Source organism: Pagrus pagrus (genome assembly GCF_965226575.1).
Source record: "Pagrus pagrus genome assembly, chromosome: 13".
Taxonomy (NCBI): domain Eukaryota; kingdom Metazoa; phylum Chordata; class Actinopteri; order Spariformes; family Sparidae; genus Pagrus; species Pagrus pagrus.
In genome coordinates, this window is record NC_140197.1 from 5,955,135 (window position 1) to 5,980,761 (window position 25,627).

A 25,627-nucleotide genomic window follows, 5' to 3' on the forward strand; every position below is an offset into this window, starting at 1 on the left:
GATCTGGCCACCCTCCACTTTTCAAACAACGCCAACACAGGAAGCACTGTGTGCGCAGCCGCAGTTAGGTTGAAATCTGGCAAAGAGGAGACAACGTGTTCGAAATCGAGACTGCTGGATTTCAATTACTAAAGGTATGAGTTTGTGAAGTTGGACTGAAAAATACAAAGTTAAACGCATTTTGTAAGGGTTGTGATAAACATAGTTGCATGCCATCTGATATTTAGCCGCACTTGGCTTTGCAAACAACTATTTGATAGTTAAAGCTAGTCGGCCAGCCAACCGTTAACATTAGCACTATTGCTAAAAAAAATAAAAATAAAATAACACCATTGAAATCAGTATTGGGTAGTAACGCTTTGTTTTTTTTTAAATCAGTAACTCCGTTTCCGTTACCAAACGCTGAGTTACGTTACTCCGTTCATTTTGGTGAGATTTTACAGTGGCACGCACATCCTATAACATTTCAGCGATCAATAAAGTTTCATTGAATTGAAAGAAAGACAGAGCACAGACACTACGCACTTGTTGGCCGCCCTCTAGCGTCCCTCACGTAATCAAACACGCTACATGAAGAGGACTGGACAGGTCAGGGCAGGGCCAGAGCAATTCTCTGGGCATGGCATGACGGCGTGTTAAGGTAATGTTAGCTAACGCAGCATCTGAGACCGAAGCTGTGTGCCAGTTCAGGCTGCAGCCCCTGAACTGGGACACAGCTTGAGAGTCACAGCGAGCACACACTAGAACCCACTCCACCAGAGCAGCAGCCGTTAGAGTGGCACAGACAGACTCCAATTATGACACCTGAAACGGTAAACACAGGGCGATCGCTCTGGGTAAACACAGCTGATCGATCGATTAAAAAAAAATACAGCTGGAGTGAATTTACTTCCGTCACTGAAAACAGGTTCTTGAACGTAACTCGAGATTTTTTTGCAGTTCTGTTAGGTCAAGCTGCTGTACATGCTGACATCATGCAGCATGATGATGATGGTAAAATTTTACAGATAAAAACGTGTTTTTTCATCATCATCAGTACAGAAGTGAAATGAGGGTCAATCAACCTTTATTTAATGGGAGCATTTGGTAAAAAAAAAAAAAAAAACGTTTTAAAGTAATGAAAAAGTTACTTTCTCAGTAACGCATTACTTTTTGGTTTAAGTAACTGAGTTACTAACTGAGTTACTTTTTAATGAAGTAACTAGTAGCTGTAACTACTTATTATTTTTCAGTAACTAGCACAACACTGATGCAAATGCACACAGTGATGCATAGGGGGGAAAAAACATATTAACCTATAGGTCGATAAAGTCACATTAAGTGTTACATTTCTGCTTATAATTTAACTGTACATTTTGCATAATTTGTAGCAAATTGGCATTATTGACCAACCAACCCAAATGTGCTACGAAGTAGCTAGCACTAGTTAGTGTGTTTGCCTTCACTGGGTAAATTCTCAATGATTTGGTAGTAAAGCAGCTAGAAAGTAGCCGTGGTGATATTGGGTATTCTATGATGTACTATAATGTATTTCCACATTTTCTCAGGATGGCCCCACGGAAGAAAAAAGATAAAAGACAACACGAAGACAAAGTCACACCGGACTCCGTCCCAGAGCCAGAAAATGACACTGACACTATGGAGGTGGTTGATGCTGCGCTTTTGCAAATAAATGAAGAAGAGGAACAACAAGTGACTTTGTCTCTTAGCAATTCATCGGATGGTGAGGTGTTTTCTTGTACTTTTCTCTCTACAATTTAAATTTACTGGTGTACTGGTGTGTCATGTAACGTTTTACCTTGTTTCAGTTCAAAACTTAAGACTTAAGTCAAAATTAAATCAATGTTACAGATATGTAATAGTAAAGTTAATAGTAATATGCCCTTTTTTTCACATGCATTTGTGCATGTGTGTGTTTCAGACATACAGCCTCCTACCAGAAAAGAGAATCGTCAAAATCAGAAGCTCTTAATGGATATCAAAACTCTGGAAGAGAAAGTTGCCTCGTTAGAAGAGGAAAGGGATTTTCTGAGGGAAACGATGAAAAGCATGTCAAGTGCGGGTATGTTTTTAGCTCATACTGTAACCAAGGTTGTGTGACATTATATTAATGCCTCTTTTCAAATACTTGTTTCTCACACAATTGAAGTAAAAACAACAAACAAAAGAACACGACAAGATACACACCTTTACATTTTAGATTTCATTACATTTAGTCATTTAGCAGACGCTTTTGTCCAAACGACTTACAACGTGAGAAGTACACCAGGGGTGTAGAAATTACTAGAAATTGCAAAAATGTAGAGCTACTTTAAACAAATACAAGAGTCACACTACAGAAGCAAGTGCTATAACAATAAAAGAGCATTAAAGAAAGGAATAAAGGAGTGCAGTGGGGAAAAGGGAGGGGAGATGTGTGGGACAGCAGTGAGAGGTATGAAGAGTAGGTAAGAGAGTAGGGGGGGGGGGGCTGGAAGTGCAGGAGACCATGTCAGTCTAACAGGTACCCAGAGTACCTGCTAGACTGACATGATCTTCAGGAGTTTCTTGATGGTAGAGAGGGCTCCCTCTGCTCTGGTAGCGTTTGGCAGGCTATTCCACCATCTGGGGACTACAGGGGTCCGTTTCAGGAAGCAGACTCAACAAACTCTGAGTCAAATCCCGAGCTCAGGGTTGATTGAGCCTGAGCTGGAAAACTCTGAGTTTTCGGTTTCAGAACAGCTGATCAGAATTAGTTCAATCAACCCAGAGTAAGTTGAGCCTGAGGAATAAACCCTCCAACAGGCTCTACTGTAACGATCCGCTCTTTAACAGCCTTTAAATAAGTTTCACTTCCACGTCCACAACGTCATTCACTAATAAATTACTGTCTCTGCTTCCTGCTCCACGCTCAGCGGGCATCAACCTCAGGTTAAGATGGATCAAACCTGCCAGGGAGCAGGTTTGCTTCACAGCACATGTTGCCGTAGCGACTGACTCAGCATTACGCTGATCCTGCTCTCTGAAACGGAAAAGAGTTTCCACTAATCTTGCTTTCTGAAACGGACCCCAGATGAGAATAGTCTAGATTGCCTTTAAAGGATAATCACAGCCATGTTTAACCGATAGATCTACAGCTATACAAAAACCTTTTGTTGCAAGAAAGAAAAGACATGGCCTTAAACTCTTAGCATACTTGAACAAAAGCTATCCCTACCAGATTATTTTTAGGGCATGTTTTCATTGTGCCTGACCATTTTGGAACTGAAAACCTAGACTACTTCCCCTGGGTTTACATAACCAGTTCAGTGAGTAAACACACTTGCAATGATATCAGGCCCTGTTACCTTCACCTTTAAATGTGTATTGGTTGCAGTTGAACAGACTAATTGCCAGCTAACCCATACACAAGACCTGTTTGGTATTGCATAGACAGCATATTTGAAATTGTCCTTATTTTTAACAGCTATCTCTTGTAACATTCACACAGGAAAAAGTAAGCTGAAAAAGCGACATCATACATCATCATCATCTGACAGCTCAGATTCTGGCTCATCACTGCAGTGTTCATTCTCATGATGGAGAAGAAAAGATAAAAAATAATAAGAAGAAACAGAAGTAGGACTCTCATCCACTATCGAAGCTAAGAGGTAACATACATTCCAGTAGTTATGCTAGAGTCTACTGCCTGCCAGACATCAAAATGTCTTGATACTTTTTTTCGTTAGGCTACTGGCAACCATTATTGTGATGAAGTGTGATAAAGTATGAGTAGGCTGTGCAATGCTTGAATATGCCAGTTGTGTCATTTGCCATCACATACAGGCTATCATAATGGCCTTAACTACAATCAGTAAGCAACTAATTAGTCTGTGTTCAGCCAACCATGGGCATATGATATGCTTAATTTTTTAGAGACCTGACTATAGTCCACAAGCGCTTTTGCACACCTCTTTTTAGGCAGGTGCGTCAGAATAGGTATGGCTCACCAGTATTATGTAAAAAAAATAGATATATAGAGAGCAAACGTGTGGTAGCCTATATAGTAGTTGTATAGTCAGGTCTCTAGTATTGGTTTTATAGTCCGGTCTCTAGTATTATGTAAAAAAGTCCCGCACATTGTCCATTATGCATGCAATAAACTTTTATTCACTTATTCACGTTTCATAATTCGTAATTCACGTAAAATTCACCTGAAGGAGGTAAACATAATTCACCTGAAGAGGGTTTCCAGACCGAAATGTTGTGAATAAGTGAATAAAAGTTTATTACATGCGTAATGGACTGTGTGTGGGACTTTTTTTTACATAATACTAGAGACCTGACTATAAAACTACTGTATAGGCTACCACATGTTTGCTCTCTATATATCCATCCATCTGCTTATCAACTAATGTTAGCTATAGACATATTCATTTGCTTACTGATTCTACTTGTCATACATGGCAGATGACACTACTGCCATTTTGAAGACATGCTACTTACCGGTACTAACAGTGATTCGATCCTCCTCACACCCCTAATTAATTTGTCACTGATGGCAATGATTTACCTAAATCTTGAAGCTTATTCGTCCTTATTCTGTCCCTGGCAGTCAGGCTCATGCTTATGAATCACTGGTATGTCATACATGACAGTTTTGGCCTTGACAATGTCAATGAAAATGCAGAACAAACCTATTCTCCTCTATACTAAGCTTTGCTGGACCTTTAATAATGTCATCACTGTGTCTGGAATGTTCATACATTCGAGTTAGTAGTCTATAAATTCAGTTATAAAAACAACTGTAAATATTGTTCTATTGTATATAAAGTTGATTTTTCAAGATGTATCACTACTCACTTCTATCTTGCTTCATATCCCTTCATTTGCCAAAAACATTTTTTAACTTTCAAGTAGCATTCATGTAGCCACCCATTAGACTGTGATAGACATGCAACTTAATGCCTTAATAAAAAATAATAATTCCAGTGATTCATTTCTGTTTCCCCTTGTATTTTTCTTCCAGCTCACACCCCTGATGACGTGCTACAAAGATACAAACGGGTACTTAAATACTACAAAAAACATCAAAGCATGTCAAAGGCTTTCCGGGAGGAGGGCATCGACAGGAATACAGTGGCCCTGTCTGCTCCACTAGCCGAGATAATGCTGGTGGACAAAAAATTCCTGAAGACAATACCTCCATTTGAAGTTGGAAAAGAGAAGTTATGTTATGTTAAGCGGTGCACTTCTTTGGTCTCCGCTGAGACAAAGAGCAAAATAGACCATGCCAAAAAGAAAGGCAAATTACTGCCCATCACACAAAAATTCCGATAGGTTGTGATAGCTTTTTTTTGTTTTGTTTTTATCTTTATAAGATGCAAACATTTTAAGTTAAACTTCATTGAATTCATTGAAGGGAAGAGGCACAGAAATGTTGTCTTTGGGCGGATTGTCCATGACATCAAAAGATATTACAAGCTGTAATTGGTTAAAGGCTACAGTATGAGGGATATTGGCGTATTAGTTTAAAGGCATTTTAGGTTCATTATAGTTTTTATTTCTATGCTGGAAACATCTAGGTGGCGGCCGACACCATAGCAAGCATGATAAAGGGGGACACATTGGGTCAGTTCACAGAGAAAAAGTTCTAAAAAAGAAAAGACAATACCAAAGTTACTCAGTTCTATGTAATGTTTAAATGTACTCAAATAGGCTACAGGTACAAAGTACTCTTACAAACCTACACTGAGGATCAATTATAACATAGCTTAAAGTCACATAACACTGGAGTTACGATTTCACTATTTGTAATAGAATATACTATTAGTAATAAAAATATAAATCATTATGTTGTCAACTTGTTGTGATTTTAACACTGTTTAGGTTTATCACATTCAAAAGGGTGGAATCAAATAAGATTAACACAATGAAATGACTTTTTGATGCAAAAATACTTGAGTACCAAGGTCAACACCAGTTTAGAGTTTCTACAGGTAACATGTAAGTATGTAGCAGGTACACCTTATTTTAATGTTCTTATTTCACTGTATCAAAGAGTAACAAGTGTGTACTAACACAACTGTTACATAGACTATGTTGTGTAACAGCACACGTGGTACACTATCGAAGACACTGATTATTGCAGTTAATGTGTAAGAACTGAGGTATCCCAGCAGGTGCACTTTATTTAATGTGCTTATTCCACTGTATCAAAGAGTAACAACGGTGTACTAACACAACTGTTACATAGACTATGTTGTGTAACAGCACACGTGGTACAAGACCGAAGACACTGATTATTGCAGTTAATGTGTAAGAACTGTGGTATCCCAGCAGGTACACTTTAATGTGCTCATTCCACTGTATCAAAGAGTAACACAGGTGTGCTAACACAACTGTTACATATACTAAGTTGTGTAACAGCACACGTGGTACACTATCGAAGACACTGATTATTGCAGTTAATGTGTAAGAACTGTGGTATCCCAGCAGGTGCACTTTATTTAATGTGCTTATTCCACTGTATCAAAGAGTAACAACGGTGTACTAACACAACTGTTACATAGACTATGTTGTGTAACAGCACACGTGGTACACTATCAAAGACACTGATTATTGCAGTTAATGTTTAAGGACTGGGGTATCCCAGCAGGTACACTTTAATGTGCTCATTCCACTGTATCAGAGAGTAACAACGGTGTATTAACACAACTGTTACATATACTAAGTTGTGAAACAGCACATGTGGTACAAGACCGAAGACACTGGTTAACGCAGTTAATTTATAAGAGTTGAGGTATCCCAGGTACACTTTATTTTAATGTGCTCATTCCACTGTATCAAAGAGTAACAACGGTGTACTAACACAACTGTTACATATACTATGTTGTGTAACAGCACACGTGGTACACTATCGAAGACACTGATTATTGCAGTTAATGTGTAAGAACTGAGGTATCCCAGCGGGTATTTTAATGTGCTTATTCCACTGTATCAAAGAGTAACAACGGTGTACTAACACAACTGTTACATAGACTATGTTGTGTAACAGCACACGTGGTACACTATCAAAGACACTGATTATTGCAGTTAATGTGTAAGAACTGAGGTATCCCAGCAGGTACACTTTATTTTAATGTGCTTATTCCACTGTATCAAAGAGTAACAAGTGTGTACTAACACAACTGTTACATATACTAAGTTGTGAAACAGCATACATGTTCCAAGACTCAAGAGGCAGGAGGAAGATTGATGGAAAAGTTTTCCCAGGCAACATGGGTTGTGGTTTCACCCAATTTTCTTGCAGGTGTACCCCTTCCCCAAAGAGAGAGGTAGAGAAGAGAGAAGTATTGTAACAAGCATTTCTTATTACAAGTGTAACAAGGACCTGTAAGTACACCAAAATACACTATGTATTTACAATGTAAGTACATGTTATTACATACGGCTACATAGGTAATTACACTGTAATTAATTAGGTAGATACACAGGAACAAGGACCCCTTAAAATAAAGTGTTACCAATCTTTCCCAGTTACTTAGGTTTAGATCAGATGATGACTCCATGCTGTTCGAGTGGCTTAATTCACGTTCTCATGATTACACAAGCCCCAAAATCCAAAATGAAATGTTGAGCATAATGGCAAACTACATTGTCAGAGATATAGCCACTGAAATCAGATCACAACCACAGTTGCAATACTCCATCATTATTGATGGAACACAGGACATTACTGGGACCGAACAGGAATCAATCTGTCTTCGCTACGTTGACCACGACCTAATTCCTCATGAAGTATTTGTTGGTTTATATGAAGTGTCGCTCACAACTGGACAAAACCTAGCAAATGTAGCCAAAGATGTGCTGCTTCGTCTCAATGTGTCTCTCGATGGGCTCAGGGGACAGACATATGATGGAGCAGCAAATATGTCCAGAAAATATGTTGGTGCACAGGCCGCTGGCACTGTTCATACACTGTGGTCCTCACTGTGTTAATTTGATTACACAGGCAACTTGTGCAGCCTCATCTGTCATCCATGATGCACTGCAGTGGGTCCATGAATTGGGGGATCTGTTTGGACTTTCAGGAAAGTTCAAGACCATTAGTCTAGATGGAAACAGGGGTTAACGAGCACATAGTGGATTTTTTTCCCCCACCAGTTTTTTCTTAATCTTTGAAGTCACTGTGTCCTACACGGTGGACTGTGCGAGTCGCAGCAGTCCATTCAGTCCTCAAACAGTATGAGGCAGTGTTGCTCAGTTTGGAGGAGATGGCTTCAACCGGTGGCTCCGAAACAGCTATGAAGGCAAATGGTCTCCTTGACAGATTCCAGAAAGGGAACACAGTGCTGGGACTCCATCTTGTTTTGGAAGTTCTTGAGGAAATGGAATGCCTCAACAAATCATTACAAAAGCGAACCATGACAGTTGCAGGCATGCAGGCTGCAGTAGATTATGTCAAGACAGCTCTGCAAGAGAAAAGAACAGAGGGAAGATTCCAACAGATTTTTTTTTTTCTTCTTTGAACTATCTTTTTATTTAGAGCAAGTTACAGAAAGACAGTTATAAAAAAGGACAATACTTTTGGATTTTTCACAGAACACCTATACAGTAGGTACTACTTCAAAGTGGCCATTTCACTCGCGGGGAGCGAGATTCACGCAACGCGTGAAATGTCAGTGACAACTGTAGCCACTAGGTGGAAGCATAGTACTGAATTGCAGCTGAAACGATTTTGGGACAATTCCACATTTGGAGAGGGGGACTGCTAAACCGTATCAGATTGATTCAGACTGATTGTTTCACAGCGGTGGGACACCTCAATTATCTGGGTGACCTTGGATAATCACTTGTGCTTTCTTTGTTTTACAGTAGAGCTAAAATATGGACATTAGTCGTTTTTTAAGGAACATTTGTTTACTGGTAAAATTGCCGACCTGAATTATTGTCCCAGTCCACCCCCGTGAGCCTATATCACGGCCTGACTGGATGTTGCTTAAATATAAGAATAGCCGATAAAAATATCTGATACCCTAAAGACATCTGAGGTTGTGATTTTACTTGCTCCCTCGCTGCAGCCACGGCTAAGCGGAGGCAGAAACAATTACGCACAGCCTACAGAAGTTTCTACGTCCATACAAGCATTTAAGAAATGATTCTTATCAGTTCCATAATTCAGAGAGGATTTTTACTCAACGAAAAAATGTATAAAGATCAGCTTTTAGGTTGAAGACACGACAGCAGCACGTATGTCCAGACGCTGATGTGTGTTATAACAGACGTATAGCTCCCCCGGTAGAGCAGCTCCCTCAGAAAGCAGAGTCTTCTGCTAGTATGAGTTCGAATCTCTGTAAAGGCATTACCCTTAGTTAATGTGTTTTCTTTTCTCATCATCATTATGATCACATATAGCTCCAAGTTTGAGCAAATAAATGAGCAAATGAGCATTAATTCTCCGCCGGGCCGCGGCACCAGCTTTCCTGCTTGTGTACATAAAATACATTAAATTCTGACACCACAACTGTAGCGTACCGAATATCAATAGATGATAACCAGGAAAAAAAAAAAAAAAAAGGTTCTATTGATCTGATTCACCGGCTTCATGGACGTCGGAACTATTTTCTGAGAGGGGGGGCGGGGGAAGCACGCACTTTTATCAATGATTAAGGATTTGATTTGAAGTTATTTTATAATGGCGTGCAGTTATAAGAGAACTAGATGGATGAACACGGCATCTTTATTGTTAAGAAAATGAAACTCCAGGAAGCTCCCCACTGCGTAAAAACGCAGCGCAGCCAGGAGCTGCACCTCCGGGCTGAGGGCAAAATTGCAGCTGTTGCTCTCGGGATGTGTGGAGACACCAGAGTGATCAGCCGTTGGATCTCCGCACGGGGCAGCCGGTACTTTGCCTGGACAGCCCGGTCTGACAGCGCGTCCAGTGGGGAGAAGTGCTGACGCACGTATGCATTTATGTAAACCGTCTGGCTTCGCGCACGGCGACGCTGTTGGTTCGCAGCGAGAAAGTGCTGTATTGTAGCCATCGTTTCTCACACGCGTGGACTTTGGCAACGCATTTATATAGAGTAGCAGGTGAAGCCTCTCTGGATGAGGTTCAGCTGAGTTTAATTACATCTGTTTCCTTGATATCTGTGAAATGCCACAGGGTTGTTGTATTTTTATGTGTAGTAGCCTACTATAAACTCATATGCAGATGTGTGTGGAAAACTTAAACGTGTAATTCAATAACAAGGTTTTTTCTTCTTCTTCTATTAACCTATGTTTCTTGCACCAGTGGCCCGCAGCTATGAGCGCATTTCAACTTTGAGCATTGTTTTATTATTTCGAAAAGTGGAGGATGTAAATTTCCCTGACGCAGCTTGATCACTGAGCATTTGGTCGCTAAGAAGGCTGTTAAGAGTGGGTCAGCTCGATCTTACATTTCCTTCTTAGTGAAAGATCTTCTTAAGCTAAGAGCGACTCTGGGAAACACATCCTTCTTTCACAGCGTTCTTAAGAGCGCTCCTAAGAAGATCTTAGCACTTAAGAGCTTCTTAACGAATCTGGGAAACGCGGCCATTGGCAGGGCCAGACACAGCTTAATGAGCTTCTCCACCTCCGAATGCAGGATGGACACATCCTGGATGGTGCTTACTTCTCGTCCCCTACGCACATTCCTCAGTATGGGGGAATGCAAATGTTAAGGCATCTGGAACAAGTTCGCTTAACTGGAAAGACCACATCCATCCCCCACACTTTTGAAAAGCTTGCTACGCCAGCGCCCCCACCCCCACCCCCGCGCGCTGAGGACAGCAAAGAGGTCTGCAACAAATACATTGATCACTTGGCCAAGGGATCTCCTCCTGCAGGGAGACTGCTTCAGGGACTCACTCCGCTTTAAATAACCTTCTGTATATCCGACTACTGTGAAGCTGCTGATTATGTATTTTAATAAAGCTAGAGAAAACTGTCTGACATGACGTGGCGTCGTTCTTCTTTCTATAAGCCTGTTGTAGAAAATATAAGGAATAGAAAGCACAAATATTTGTGTTAAATTGAACCACAACTGAAAGAAAGAAAGCCGGTGAATCAGATCAATAGAACATTTTTTTCTGGTTATCATCTATTGATATTCGGTATGCTACAGTTGTGGTGTCAGAATTTAATGTATTTTATGTACACAAGCAGGAAAGCTGGTGCCGCGGCCATGGCGGAGAATTAATGCTCAAGTGCTCATTTATTTGCTCGAACTTGGAGCCATATGTGATCATAATGATGATGAGAAAAGAAAACACATTAACTAAAGGTACAACCTATACTGAGATTCGAACCCATACTAGCGATGATTCTGCTTACTGATGGAGCTGCTCTACCAGGGGAGCTATACATCAGTCATAATGCTCTCATGTGTCTTATAGATCACCGACCCGCTGCCCCAGCTGACACACATCAGCGTCTGGACATACGTGCTTGCTGTCGTGTCTTCAACCTAAAAACTGATCTTTATATATTTTTTCGTTGAGTAAAAATCCTCTCTGAATTATGGAACTGATAAGAATCATTTCTTAAATGCTTGTATGGACATTGAAACTTCTGTAGGCTGTGCGTAATTGTTTCTGCCTCCGCTTAGCCGTGGCTGCAGCGAGCGAGCAAAATCACAACCTCAGATGTCTTTAGGGTCTTTGACGTGTGCACAAAAAAAGACCACAGTTAAACATAAAAGCAAAATGAAAACAGATAAAGATAAAATGGGAATATCACAGATAAATACAAAATACAAAGAATAAGACCTTAAAAGACATTTAAAAGGCTTCATAGTGAGTTGTTGATGAGATGAATGATTTTTTTCACTAAGTTTGTCCTTGCTAGAGGGACCCTGTAGCGACAGGCTGAAGGAAGGAGTTGGAATGAGGTGTGGAGTGGGTGAGGTATTATTAGCTAAATTCTTGTATTTAAGCAACAACGAACAGAAACATAAATCAGGCAACTCTGTCCATTCCCCGTTCATGGTCACTGCTCCCTGCTGCTGCATGTTGTCGTCCTCCTGCTCACAGATGCCACCTGGTGGTTGTTTGGGCACATTGCCGCTTCTCATGAAAACACAATTGATCCTCCACTAAAAAGGTGCGTGATTCTCGCGTGATACCTACTGTATAATTCCGTTTCAGTCTTGTTGTGTATTGAACGTTCAAAAGAGATAAATGAAGTTAGGCTTACTGCCAAGGTGTATGTCTTTGTCCGCTTCAGCACTGAGCTGAGGACAGCGACACAAGAGCCACACAGGTAGGCTACTGAGTCGCTGTCCTCAGTGCCACAGAAAAGCGCTGAAACGGAGATGAAGGGAACCCGTTTCTTTTTTTTTTGGCTTATTTTAACTGGCCCATCCAGTTTTCTGGAGACCCACCCACAGTCAAAATCCTGGTGCCGCTAGTGGTTGCGGTTTGCAGTTTTGTATTCAGCTCAAGTTATTCCGGTTATTTAGCCCCTTCAAGAGGCACATCTTGAAACTTAAATTTATGTTACCCTCAAGTTTCAATAAGTGCCTCAGTCACTTTTTCATTGTCCATATAAAACCAATATGACTGGGTCAGACCTATACATTTCTGTAGCACTTATGTCAATGTTAATTATCATTTTCATGCACAAATCAAACTTTTAATAAAAAGTTTAATAAAACATTAAACACTGTTAATGAATCAAGAGATTTTTCACATGTCAGATCACTGCTTATTTTCGTAGTGCAAGGACAGACACAAAATAAATAAACAGAATAAAATAATCAGACTGTTTGGCTTGTGCCAAATATTCCCAGCATAAATATCCAGCAATAAGCTTAATGTAAAAAGTGAGCCACTTTTTACATTTGATGATTTTAATGAAAAATAAAAATATATTAGCTTCAAATAGTGGTTATTATATATACTTCAGGTTGTTGTGTACCCATGGAAAGTAAACCTATTATGGTATTAGATAGGGGTGGCTCGATACGATACTCAGGATCGGTATCGGTCCGATATTGGTCAAAATTTCAGGATCGACCATCGAAAAAAACAACTATTAGCCTGTCCGATCCGATACCTAAGCCCAAATGCTCAACTTCACTTTCCGCGACATGCCACAAGACACTATCGCCTCAGCAACAGCAGTTGCGCGACATGCGACGTGCTGTTGCGCGGCGTGCCGTAAACAGAGATGCAGCCGCTGCAGCATGTGTAAACAGAACGTCGTGAGTGACAGCCTAACGATTTTATCATGTCAGCTGTGTGGAATTACTTTGCGCACAAGCAGGGTTTCCCCCAGTGTATTATAAGCCAGGTCTTACTTGAGAGGAACCAAGTCGACGTTGACCTCGTAGCCGTTAACGTGAGCCGAGCCGCGGCTCTTGAGTCTCAGCCAGCTGCTGCAGCGGCTAGTAGCTGTTAGCTGTTAGCATGTCGTCCCCTGCAGCGTCAGAGCTCCGGACTTCTGTAAGCCGACGTGCTTTCACCAGATGTGAAAATGACCCAGTGTTCGCGTTTACACAGGTTTGTTTTCTCTGGTCCAAACAGTAGATTACAGAGTATCTTTGGTAGATCCGTGATTGTCACGTTTCCATGACGACTGACCGGAAAAGACGCCTGTTCATGTTTACGTGACTCCAGATTGTTAAAATCTCTGGAAAAAATAAAAATCTCTGGAGACACCAAGCAGTTGTTTTAAGTTTTAGTGCAGACAGTTGATATTATTTATCTAAATAGTATTTTTATTATTTATTTATTTTTGTGGTTGGTTGAACAGCATTTCAAGAGTGCAATCTGTAAGACCTGGTGTTACATAAATGTCTTATAATAACACATGATAATGATAATATTTTCAAATTACCAGTCAACTTTTAACATTGATCTTAAAGCCTTATTGAATCACTCCTTCTAAATTCTACTACTCCATTAATTAATCTGTTACCTATAGGGCCCTACCATCAGTCAGTGGTCAGGGTCAAGCCCCTGACACAAAAAAAAACATGCTTGAGCACCGGTGGGCCGCTGGTGGGCCACCCTACCACCAGGCTTAACAAGTTTTCTGGGGGAAACCCTGGATTTTATTCCTTCCTTTAGGGGAGCAGAATATTTGTTGCACAGTTTGAACATGGTGTTTTTAGATGTCCATATAAAGCAAAATACAAATTATATTTATTATTAACATTAACAGGAGAAAAGACGGTATCGGATTGATATCGGTATCGGCAGATACTCTAAGTTGCAATAACGGTATCGTTATCGGACATGAAAAAGTTGTATCAAGCCATCCCTAGTATTAGAACAATGACCCATCAAAAAAAAATTGTCCAATGGCTCAACTTGCCCCGAGGTAGGGGTAAAATGAGCTTAGGCATGGGGTAAATTGAGCCATGTAGGCATAAGTAGTACTATCTGATATAAAAATGAGACAAAATCAAACAATTCTGATACAACTTTATACTTTATTAAAGGATAACTACCGTTTTTTACAACCTGGACTCAGAGGGGAATAGCACTAGCGTATCATGACAAAATATTGGTGAAATGAACTAGTTTCGTGGCAGATAATGCATTATATAGAGGATGTGTTTCGGTGCCCCGTCACTCGCATTATATGGATATACCGGCGCTACACTGGATCTAATTTCGTCCGAACGACTTCAAATGACACCAAAGTTATCTGGGTGAGTAAATGATCATATATTTTGCTAGAAATAAGGTCCAGGTTGTAAAAAACGGTAGTTATCCTTTAATGCCATAAATTGAGCAAAAAGCAAAACCTCTTTTACTTTAATGTAAAACCATGTTTGTGTCCCATTATTCAACTTTAACTGAACATTTTTCAGTAACTGTGATCTTTGTGTTCGCTACAGAAAGACTACATATACATGTGCTTTTGGTATATGTGTAACCCAGTAAGAACAACACTTAATTGACTACTGTACTCAGGTTCAATTCAAGGAGCGAGAGATGGGTTAGTGTAAAAGGTAAACACAAGAATATTTATTTTCACAATAAACAAAAAGTGGAATCACAGTTCAGATTCAATTCCCCAATATATATAAAAAATAAAAGAACTGAAAGTAATGCGTCCCTTCACAGCTTATTGCTGTCTGATATCAATGTTCGTCAAAGTCCAGTCCAAAGTGTTTAGTTTGTATCCACGTCCGTCCAAGTGTATTCAATGTATAGGTGCTACCTGTGTAGAATGTGTGTGTTTGTTTGTATGCTTCCTGCACGCAGCTTAGATCTTATCTGCTCCAGGCATGCATCTTCAGGAAGATGATGAAGAGGGAGAATTCCAGATCCTCTCTAACCCTGCCTCGCGTCAGACAGGAACCCTGGTTGGAATCGACACTGTCCCAGAATGCAGATCCAGCAACTCAAAAATCAATCTGCCATAGCAGGAAATAAAATTAATTATAAATCATCAATTACTGTACAGTATCGTATCTCTCTTTTTCTCTTTAACTCAAGTGTAACTTATAATACTGACCACAGAAGGAATGATGAACTATATCCTAAGACATTAAAACCTTAGACATCATTGTGCTTTTTTCTTTTTATTAACAGTATTAATAAATCATGTTACACAAATTATCCTTCATCTCTAATCAATCATGTCTTTCTCATTCACACTTATGCATTTTTAATCATCTCAACATGACCTTTAACACATTATTTATACCAGGAAAAACCCATACATGTACAAATCATGAGCATTAGCCCACATTTAACTTTCCAACATTGAACATGGCGCCTAGAAATGACACAGTAAAAATTACCGTTCCTCACGTGAAAATAAATGCATTTCTAAAACACAAAACTTAGAATATTCACTCATTACAACATCTCCATAACATTTACAGTTGACTCCGATTGGTTTTTGATGATAAGAAAGGTTCAATATTGCTTAGTCATAACCGAAATGAAAGAATTACATGTCTGTTAGCAATGTAGCATGCTAAGCTAGTACACTCACCGGATTCCTCAATCATATAAAACAAAAGAAAACAAATACGGTCTGGAACCCTCTGGCAACAACTTCGGACATGTACAGACTCATAAACATGAGAACAAAGCAGTATTTCTTCCATAAAATGTCATCACATTCACTGATGGCTGTATCGCGATCTCGTTAGCATCAGGCTTAGCTGGGGTGTCTTGATCCCAGCATGCAATGCTCACGTCTACTGGATTAACTACATATCACATACATAAAGCGCCCTGTAGCAGCTATTTTAAGCAACTACAGTCATCTTGAAACACAGTTCCCCTCATAAATTCAGATATTAAAATAAAAATTATTTACTATGAGGCCAAACAAATAATAGTCAGTAAACCCAAAGCTGTACTTTCATAGGGGTTACATAAGCATAACATGTTTGTGTGTGACTTAACTTGAACATTAGTCAGCAATTTGGCATTTATAACAACAACATGGTAACACTTGTAACAGTGATTAAACATTAACTTGTAACAGTGAAAGGCAGAAAATGTGTGTTTTTCGTGCGTGTCCATGGGTGTCAGTCCATATGTATTTAAGTGTAAGTTTAGTGTCTGTATGCATTGAATGATTTCTGACCACTTTTGGTGTGGCTCAGATTTAGGGTTACTGACTCAACTTGCCCCCACCCCAGTGGCTCATTTTACCCCACAACCTCCATTTTGTCAAAACTGTTTCACACAGTAGCTCAGATCAACAATTATGCTAAGTTTATGACATAGTTTTGTAGCTTACACTGACATAAATCAACATGTAATAATGTCCAGAACATATCTGTTTTGGTTAAGATATAAGACTCATAACTTTAAAGGCATGGTGAATTTACTTTGATTGACAAAAGGGTAGGTAGGAGGTAGGGGTTTGGTGACATGCTCAAGGGCGCCTTGGCAGTACTCAGTCCACAGATACCATTGTAGGGTTGAACAAAATTAAATGAAAGACATTTGCTGAGGGTTGTGGGGAGGGCGGGCAGGAGCAGGAGGACGTAGGTGTTCAGCTTCTCAGAGCCAGCTAGAGAGTGAAGTGCAGAGCCTGACCCTCTGGAGAATAACACCCAGAATCACATCAGATTCTGCTCTGATCTGGAGCTGCTTACTGACGGTAGGAGAGCTCAGAGATTACTTTATAACGTTTGGGATTAAAACGTGGATTTATCGTCACTCCTGTTTATCAACCTGACTGTAGCAGGAGGTGACCTCCATTGTACTGTAATGTTAACTGCCTGATTGAGCTGAAGGGGAAAGGTACTGTACTTCATGAACATTACATTACAGAGAAGAGAGGGGAAAAGACGTGACAGAACCGGAGTCTCTAGTGAGTGTAACCCAATGCATGAGTAACCCCAATAAACACAAATGATTGCTATGCTGATGTGTCCCAGGGACATATGTTCCAGAGGAGCTAATGTTTAAAGGTTTACCCTTTTTACCCCTCGCAGATTTTCTACCTTGGAAGTGGCGACCAAATAAAATGCACCATTAGCTTGAGTAAACTTGTGGATTTCTCTGGTTTAAACATTGTTGGAAACATTTGAGATAATTTAAGAACACAATTCAACAAAATGTGTAACAAAGGTCTAATTGTTTTTAGACATTTTAATGCAGAATTCTTTAAAGAAACTTAAAAGACACTTTACAGTAATAAAGTTGTTTGATTAAATGACTGAGCACAAATGAGCCAACACCTAATGCTTGAAATTGAAATAAAAAATCAGTTGATTGATGTTAGTTTTCTAGCAAAGACATTTTGCTGCTCTGGTAAATTTACTACTGGTAACAGAACTGCAGATACTTGATTTGATTTGACATTCGATTTTAAGGTCACAGTTCAATTTGATTCGATTCTTGATCCTTTTTTTCTTTCTTTAAGCACAGATGGCTATGTCATTTTTAGACACTCACACAACCTACAGGGTCACATGATGTCTCATGATCACATGACTAAAATCAGGAAGTGATAAATGTTTGGGAGATGCCAGTCAGTCTCTCTTTGTTCTGCCAGCCAACTCTGCACAGCTGAGCTGGGTTCACCTCACATGCAGGTATGGGGGGTCATTTAGGTGTATGTCGGTTCAGTTACTATAACCTAGATTTAATACTTATTTATTCTATTTTATCGGGATAATCTAGTGTGTTTACTCCTTGCGGAGAACGCAGACCACTGCATGGCCTTTTCACATTGATGGGATCATCACATTGTGACTCCAGCTGCGGAGATATGGACACCGATATGCTGGTAAATTATATAAGGCCCACTTTTATTGAATGTTTTAGAACTGTGTTGAAATGTCTACTTAAAGCCTCTCTTTGTGTCTGTAGCACTTGGAATGTTCAACTACACCTGCATAGTTACTGCGATGTGGGACAATTGAACATAACTGCCAAGTAGGCCTATATTTATCATTATGTTAAAGGATGAATATGCTGTGGTGTTAAACTAGGCTGGCAACTTATGCGTTTTATTTCTCTCTTAGAGAAAGGACCAGGCCAGCCACTGTTTTATTATTAAATCATAGGCCTTCAGACAATTCAACTTGTGTTGTTTTTTTTCTTTTTTGTCTTTGTGTGTCTCTGGGGCCAATGGTCAGTTATAATTTAGTGAATTAATTTAAATGCTGTTGATGCTGGTTGTTCTCCTCTCTTACATGTGCTCTCTTCTTAGGCTGTCTCTGTATAAGGCCGGATTCGCACGGGTGTACTGCTCCTCTCCTCGGGGTGACCACACGGGTGAGACACTGTATTGCTGTGTAGTATACCTATAACCGCAACACAGTGTGATATACTGTAGTGGTGTATTGATATTTTATGTGTAGTGCTTGCTGTGTTGCACGGTGTCCCGGTGTTGGGTTTGCTGTCTCTTGTTTCCGGTCTCTCCAGGGGCCTCCTGAGGAAGCGGGATCTTTGCTCGTGCCAGTCCGACCTTTTCCGGACTGAGGAGTTCCAACCAGTTATCTTTTAAAACATTCCATTCATAGCTTCCCAGACTTATTGCTTTTATACTGAATATTTTGTATTTACACTAATTGTAATTTGTTATTTTTTATACATATTTGCCTCATTGTCAACTGTCCCTGTTGCGGGGAAGATATAAGATAGCCACCCTTCATATAAAGGAAAACTGAGGGGTTCCCTCTGCCCACCATCAGGGGGTGGCGTTAGACAGTTACGTGGTTATGCTGCTTGTCAGGCACCACATTTGTTTTTTTGGTTTTTTTTTCATATTTGATGAAACTTTATTTACAAAATGATGAGATTCCCATTCTTCTGCCTAGATAGAGCTCTGATGGATAAATAGCATCCAGGTGATGACCTAGAAGGCTGAAAAACAGCACGGGACCATTTTACTTCTTCAGGATCTGATGTCTGACGACGATGAAGGGGAACGTAAAGCCACTGCCAAAGAACACCACCATCATGCCAAGCAGACGCCACTTGTTGTCCTTGGAAAATGGCAAGTTTGTCCCTGGTCCTTCAGCATAATGTGAAGTACGAACAGCAGACGTTGTGAATCGCCTCACAGCTTGTCCCAGCATGATTGCAGCCTGGTTTATTCTCTGCCTCAATACAGCCGATAACTCAGTTTTTTAATTCTTATTTCAAAAGATGGTCTACACGGTGTCATGAGTGATTTTCCATTATTCGTTTGCAATGTACCACACTAAGGCCTTATTGTCAAATTTAAAGAATTTATTGACAATATAAATGTAACAATATCTTGTTTTGCCAGTCAATTGGAAACTCACTGTAAACAAAAGAGGAGGGTACCTGTCATGTCTCTGCCACAGTAGGTTAAGCATGCCGGTCCTACAGTGATTGTTGGCATCCACAGATTTGTTTTAAACTGCCGCACAAAGCCAAACTGAGTGAATACACATGTCACATTACTTTACTCTGATTGGCCACCACAACGTGATGTCTCCAAAAGTTGACCCTGTCAACTTTTTCGGCGCACACTGCTGCAGCCAAAACAGACTACCCTCGTTAAAATGAATGGGAAAACGCCACAATGTGAATCCACTCTCTGCGCTACGACATGCTGTGTGTGCTTTTTTTCCGTCTTGGGACCTTAGGACGATCAATTAACTCACTGAACCTGATGCTTTTTGTGGCCAAGGAGTCAGCTTAGCCCTGGTAATAATTCACCTGAAGATCTTTAGTGTATACAAAACACAGTAATATTCTATAGCCAGTGTTGGGGAAGCTACTTTGCAAGCGTAGCTTGTAAAACTACATATAGTTTAGCCTGGCAGTAGTTTGAACAAACTACATTTCTACCCCTGGAGAAATGTAGTTTGTAAAACTACTGCTAAAAAAAGTAGCTTTAGCAACCCATATACTACTATATTATACTCATTTAACTCAGCGTTAAATAAGTCAACATATGGTGTATATGAAACAAAATATAATAGCCTACAAAAAATTCACATGCCAGCAGAAATATGCCTCAAGTTTTATTTTTTTAAAAACAAAAGCTGACATTTTTGGTCAACATCACAGGAACTTCAGTGCTTGTGCCATATGAGCACTGCCTTCCTTGGCATGAAGACCCACCCACTCTCTGAAGCATCTGAGTGCTGCCAGGGCAAGCCAATCAGAGGCACCGTTGGCTTAGCATGTCATGACATGTTTCATGCCTTTTTTCAAAGAAAAGTAAAATAAAATGTATATTATATAGGTCTTTTTTTAATAAAAAAAATATTTCATGTTATTGGCCAAAATTGTAGTTTGTACATTGAGTAGTTAAACTACAAAAAATGACCCAAAAAGTAGTTGAAATACTTGACGCAGCTCCGATCAACTGTGACGGAAACATAACACCCAGTTGGAAATAATTATTTTAACAGTTTCAAGAAAAAATGCTCCAATGTGAGGTTTCCCTTCTTTTATTTGTTTTCTATCATTTCAAACCGAATATGTGTTTTTTAAGCTGTCCGAACTCAGACTGAATCAATTTTCTAATCAATTGTATTTATACAGACCACAATCACAATCACATTGCCTCAGTGGGACTTACAATGTATAGAGTGAACGACATTGGCTCTGGGAACCTTGTGCATTGTTTTTCTTCAGCCCCTTTTATAAATTAAACTTGTAATTGATTAATCATAGACACAATCAACAGACTGAAAACAATGATGAGTTGCTACTGCACTGAAATAAATCAATGAACTGTTCCACAGGTCAGGTGCACTCTGTGATGCCACCATACTCAACTTATTCTAAATGTAAATATGAATGAATATAGGCCCACTTAGTGAATATTTCTTCTCTGCTGAAGTCAGTCCTGCCTGCACACTGTTTGCTTTTGGAACAGCTCGTGGTTTCACATTTCTCTAATTGCACAACTGAAAATGTGATGTCGCAGGCTTGCCTCTGTTCCACTGTGAGAACATTAAATGAATAGCAGACAGTCCTGGAGACTTTGCACATCCTTCTCAATCACTTGGCAATAATTTGTGGCTGTGTTTCTGCTTGGCTCTTCTCTGCTCTCTAACCGCGGGGTTGAGACTGCACGCAAACGCCTCCAGAGATGCTCTATGTTTGTGAAGAAGGCTCACTCAGTGAGGCAGGGGAGGCTGTAGGCTCAAATGGAATACACTATCAGAAATATGATTTTTATTTGACAACATGAAGTTCAAACAACTGTTCATACAGTATTTAAAAGCCTGTCATCATATAGTCTGCCATTGTTCCACCAGAAAATCTCAGATATTGTGTTAAAATAAAATAAAAACAAACAAACAAAAAACCCCAAACAAACAAAAGCAAAACAAAAAACAATACAATCAAATTTGCCAGTCAGCTATTGAATTTCTTTATTCTGTATTTAAATGATGAATAATAACTATCATTTACTGTTATTAAAAATGATAATTTCAAAGCATGTTATTTAATGGGTGGAATAGGCTAACTTCTTTTTATATTTAAATATTGGGATCTCTTTATTTTCAAGATAGTGAGGGAAGTGGGATAGTGGGTTAGGAATGGTCGGATTATGATGGCAGAAACACAAACAACGTTATTTAAAAGCAAACTGAAGGCCATGAATATCAAAACCACATTTATGCAAATAGTTAGGCTGCAGATGGTCTGATTCACGTCATGTCACGTTGAAATGACCATGGTCCCTTGTCAAATATATCCAGTGGTTTCTCACTTCTATGTGAGATTGCTGAGTTTTACTGGTGAGTTAAATTGCTGAAAAGCAAACTGCGGTCATTGGCTTGGCAGTCATGTCACCTGCAACTCTACCACCATCTAAAACCTCCACACATGAAATCAGGTCATAAACATGTAAGCGTGATATGACACATGTTGAATGATATGTAGCCTATGACACGTACAAGTTAAACATATCTGTGGTTTACAGAAACGTTAACTGCTCACATTTCATGCTGGCAACTGGGCTGCTGTCTGTGCCTAACTTAAACCATACCATAGTTGTCATGTGCAGATGTTGTATGTAGAGTCCCAGTTCCACTGTGCAACTAAAGGACACACTTCTTTCCTGGACAAGCACTGAATGTTGGCACTGGACATAAATCCAGAGATGCAGAATGGTCCGATAAAGATGTAATTTCAAAGAGATGCTAGAATTGAACAACAATAAAATTTAAACAAGCAATAACAATAGAATTGTGAAATACACACAAATCGAACATATTATTGTAAAGCAGTATAATGTTAATGATACTGAATAGAATACCATGGATAAGAATATTGATATGAAATAAGTATATATTAATACCATAGAACTGTACTGTAGAATGATACATATATGTTTTACTTAGAAGTTTAAGAGTTAAGAACTGTTAAGAACATGCAAATTCAATAACTCAGCAAATCTTGATATATTTTTCCATCAGTTCATTTTTGTGATTTTTGAGAGGCAGTGATAGTGATGTGTATAAAATGATGTCTATGAAAAAGACAGCTGACCAGGTCCTGCACCACATCACTTGTACCACAACAATGACAGTACATGACTGGGAAGCTGAAAACGACGCCTCTAGCCATCAGAGTGAGACCTCTTCACTTTCCCCTCCTCTCCGGTGACGCTGTAGCAGCCGAGCCACTGCCGGTTCGCTTCCCTCACTCCGCCCGGCTGGCTGCGTGCTGCACACCGCGTTTACCGGGAGACACGGCGAGACAGAGAGGGCACAGAGGCGAACAATCCACAAAAACGGAACTGCACCTGAACCGCAAGGACTGTGGTTTTAAGGAGAGGATAGAAGGGAAAGTTGAAGCCGTCACTGCTGCGACAGGGAGCCGCTCCAGACTGCTGTCCAGTTCACAAGGTAACCAAACCCAGCTGACCTGTCTTTTTACGCATGGTTACCAGATGACGAGCTCGGTCACTAGAGATGATGTGGCGGTAAATAAAAAGGAGGGTGAAGAGTGACCTCCAGTCGGTGGTCATCATGCAGCATCACGACCATCATTAGAATCAGTGAACGCATCCCCTCTCTCCTCCTGAAACTTCAATCAGTCTGATGATCTGTCTCTACAGGGCTTCAGCTGTTCATTGACATCTTCAGATCCTACAGAAACACAGTTCTGTAAGCGCTGAGCTAGATTCATGCGGCTTTCATCTTTAACTGCATCCAGGGGGAGATATTTTTAGGGGCGCTGGAGATGTGTGTTGCCATAGGTGTGATGATGTCTGTATTCTAAAGATTAATATGGATAATGACATCTTGCAGCACATATATACATATATATATGTGTGTGTGTGTGTGTGTGTGTGTGTGTGTGTGTGTGTGTGTGTGTGTGTGCGTGCGTGCGTGCGTGCGTGTAATTGGAACAAGTATGGAATCAGTGCGGTTTTTTGGGTTCAAGTCCCTCTGGTGTGGCTTTCTATGTCGCCTTGTGTCTCGGTGCATTCTGCCCCTGCATGACATTCTCTCTCTCTCTCTCTCTCACTCACTCACTCACTCACTCACTCACTCACTCACTCACACACACACACACACACACACACACACACACACACACACACAGGTCAGTTCAGAGAGCTTTACTATAAAAAATCTTCCCTGTAAAATATAAAAACAATGCTGCTCAAAATCCCCTCTGTCACTTTTTGCATGTGTGCACGTGTGTGTGTTTGTGTGGGCGGCAGAAGCGTCTTATTCCCAACAGATGTTGAGGGTGAGGCTGTAAATGCATCTGTAGTGAGAGAGAGAGCCATTTAGGTCAGATGGAATTGTCACCAATAGTATTTAACTGTCTGTCTGTCTCTGTCTCTGTCTCTCTCTCTCCCTCACTCACTCACTCTCACACACACACACACACACACACACACACACACTCACTCTCACACACACACACACACACACACACACACACACACACACACACACACACACACACACACACACACACACAATCTCTCTCTCTCTCTCTCTCTCTCTCTCTCTCTCTCTCTCTCTCTCTCTCTCTCTCTCACACACACACACACATTTTCACACAATCTCCTTGTTTCGGCAGTTGACTCCACATTCTTTGGCTGTGACAAGCGGGTGTAGCAGCCAGAGAGCTAGCCAAGAATGTGTGTGTGTCAGGGTGAGCGTTGGTGCATGTGATTGGGTTGGTGCACTCTATGCTCAATATTTGACTTTGCCTGTATGTGCGCTTAAACATATATGTGTGTACAGTACGTCTCCCCCTCACTGTGTGTGTATAAACAACAGTGACCGATGGGGGGGCTTGACCACCTCACCTGTAAAGGACCCCATTAATATGTATCTATTTTCATTGCTGTTAAATAATTCAGAAACAGTCTCAGCACTTGTCACCTGTTCGTCCGACAGCCTCCACTTGCTCAGAGCAAGTGGAGGCTGTCGGACTGTTCTCCCGCAGGTTCTGGTTGTGCTCTGTCAGCGTGCGCGTGTGTGTTTGTGTGTGTGAGAGTGAAAGAGAGTGAGTGCGTGAGAGAGAGAGAGAGAGAGAGAGAGAGAGAGAGTAGATTTATCACCTTTCTAACCATTTCATCAGCTGAAGCCTGTTTTCCCTCTGAGGGAACTCCAGCCTTCAGGCTCTGTTTGGAAATGCTGAAGTGATATAGATTCATTGCTGATGTGAATTTAACGGTGGCACAACACAGATCCAATTCATCTTAACCCTCCTGTGGTGTTCGGGTCAAATCTGACCGATTTACAACTTCATAATATCGTAAAATTTTTATTTTTCCTCTGATTGCCTCAAGGCCTTATGATATCCTACACACTAGGCATTTGAACATATAAAATTGTTGATAACCACTTGCATTGAATTTTGAGTGGTCTAATCAACTTTGTAACACCTGTGGTGTTCCCGGTCGGCACAGGAAATGAAAGGTTTAATACTAGATTATGTTCATCCAATAGATGGAAAACATCCCCATGCACACCCACACACACACACATACACACACGCACTCTCACACACACTCTCTCTCTCTCACACACACACACAGAGAGAGAGAGATGACTATTCATGTTGATTTTCTGATGTTCTGTGAATTTGGTCTCTGCTTTGATTCTTATTATAATTTTCAGTGTCTATTCTTTGGATATTCACTGCAGTTATTCATGTTCACCACTAGTTGGATACATTATTTACAGCATTAAACGGTGTTAAATACAATTTGGTGATAATTATGTTTGAATGCTTTTTTTTGTGTT

The 25,627-nt window shown here is 40.2% G+C and overlaps 1 protein-coding gene and 2 long non-coding RNA genes across 7 annotated transcripts in view; all 3 read left to right on the forward strand.

Moving 5' to 3' along the window:
* Positions 1-1,559: 1,559 nt before the first annotated feature.
* Positions 1,560-5,810, forward strand: LOC311267374. The gene is made up of 4 exons (XR_014623830.1): positions 1,560-1,723; positions 1,922-2,062; positions 3,470-3,629; positions 4,988-5,810. It is a non-coding gene; the product is annotated as an uncharacterized lncRNA (long non-coding RNA).
* A 12,120-nt stretch (positions 5,811-17,930) lies between these two features.
* On the forward strand, positions 17,931-19,328 carry LOC311267667. 5 transcript variants are annotated; one of them, XR_014623858.1, is made up of 4 exons: positions 17,931-18,004; positions 18,093-18,198; positions 18,625-18,689; positions 19,235-19,316. It is a non-coding gene; the product is annotated as an uncharacterized lncRNA (long non-coding RNA). The 5 variants fall into 5 exon arrangements; XR_014623859.1 differs by having other exon boundaries at positions 19,239-19,313; XR_014623857.1 differs by lacking the exon at positions 18,625-18,689 and having other exon boundaries at positions 19,239-19,328.
* Positions 19,329-23,025: 3,697 nt separating this feature from the next.
* The window catches only part of LOC311267680 (junction plakoglobin-like), a 341,412-nt gene continuing 338,810 nt past the window's right edge, over positions 23,026-25,627 (forward strand). Inside the window, exon 1 of the mRNA XM_084370873.1 lies at positions 23,026-23,260. The gene's annotated coding sequence lies outside the window, so the exon portion shown is untranslated. The remainder of the gene's footprint in view (positions 23,261-25,627) is intronic.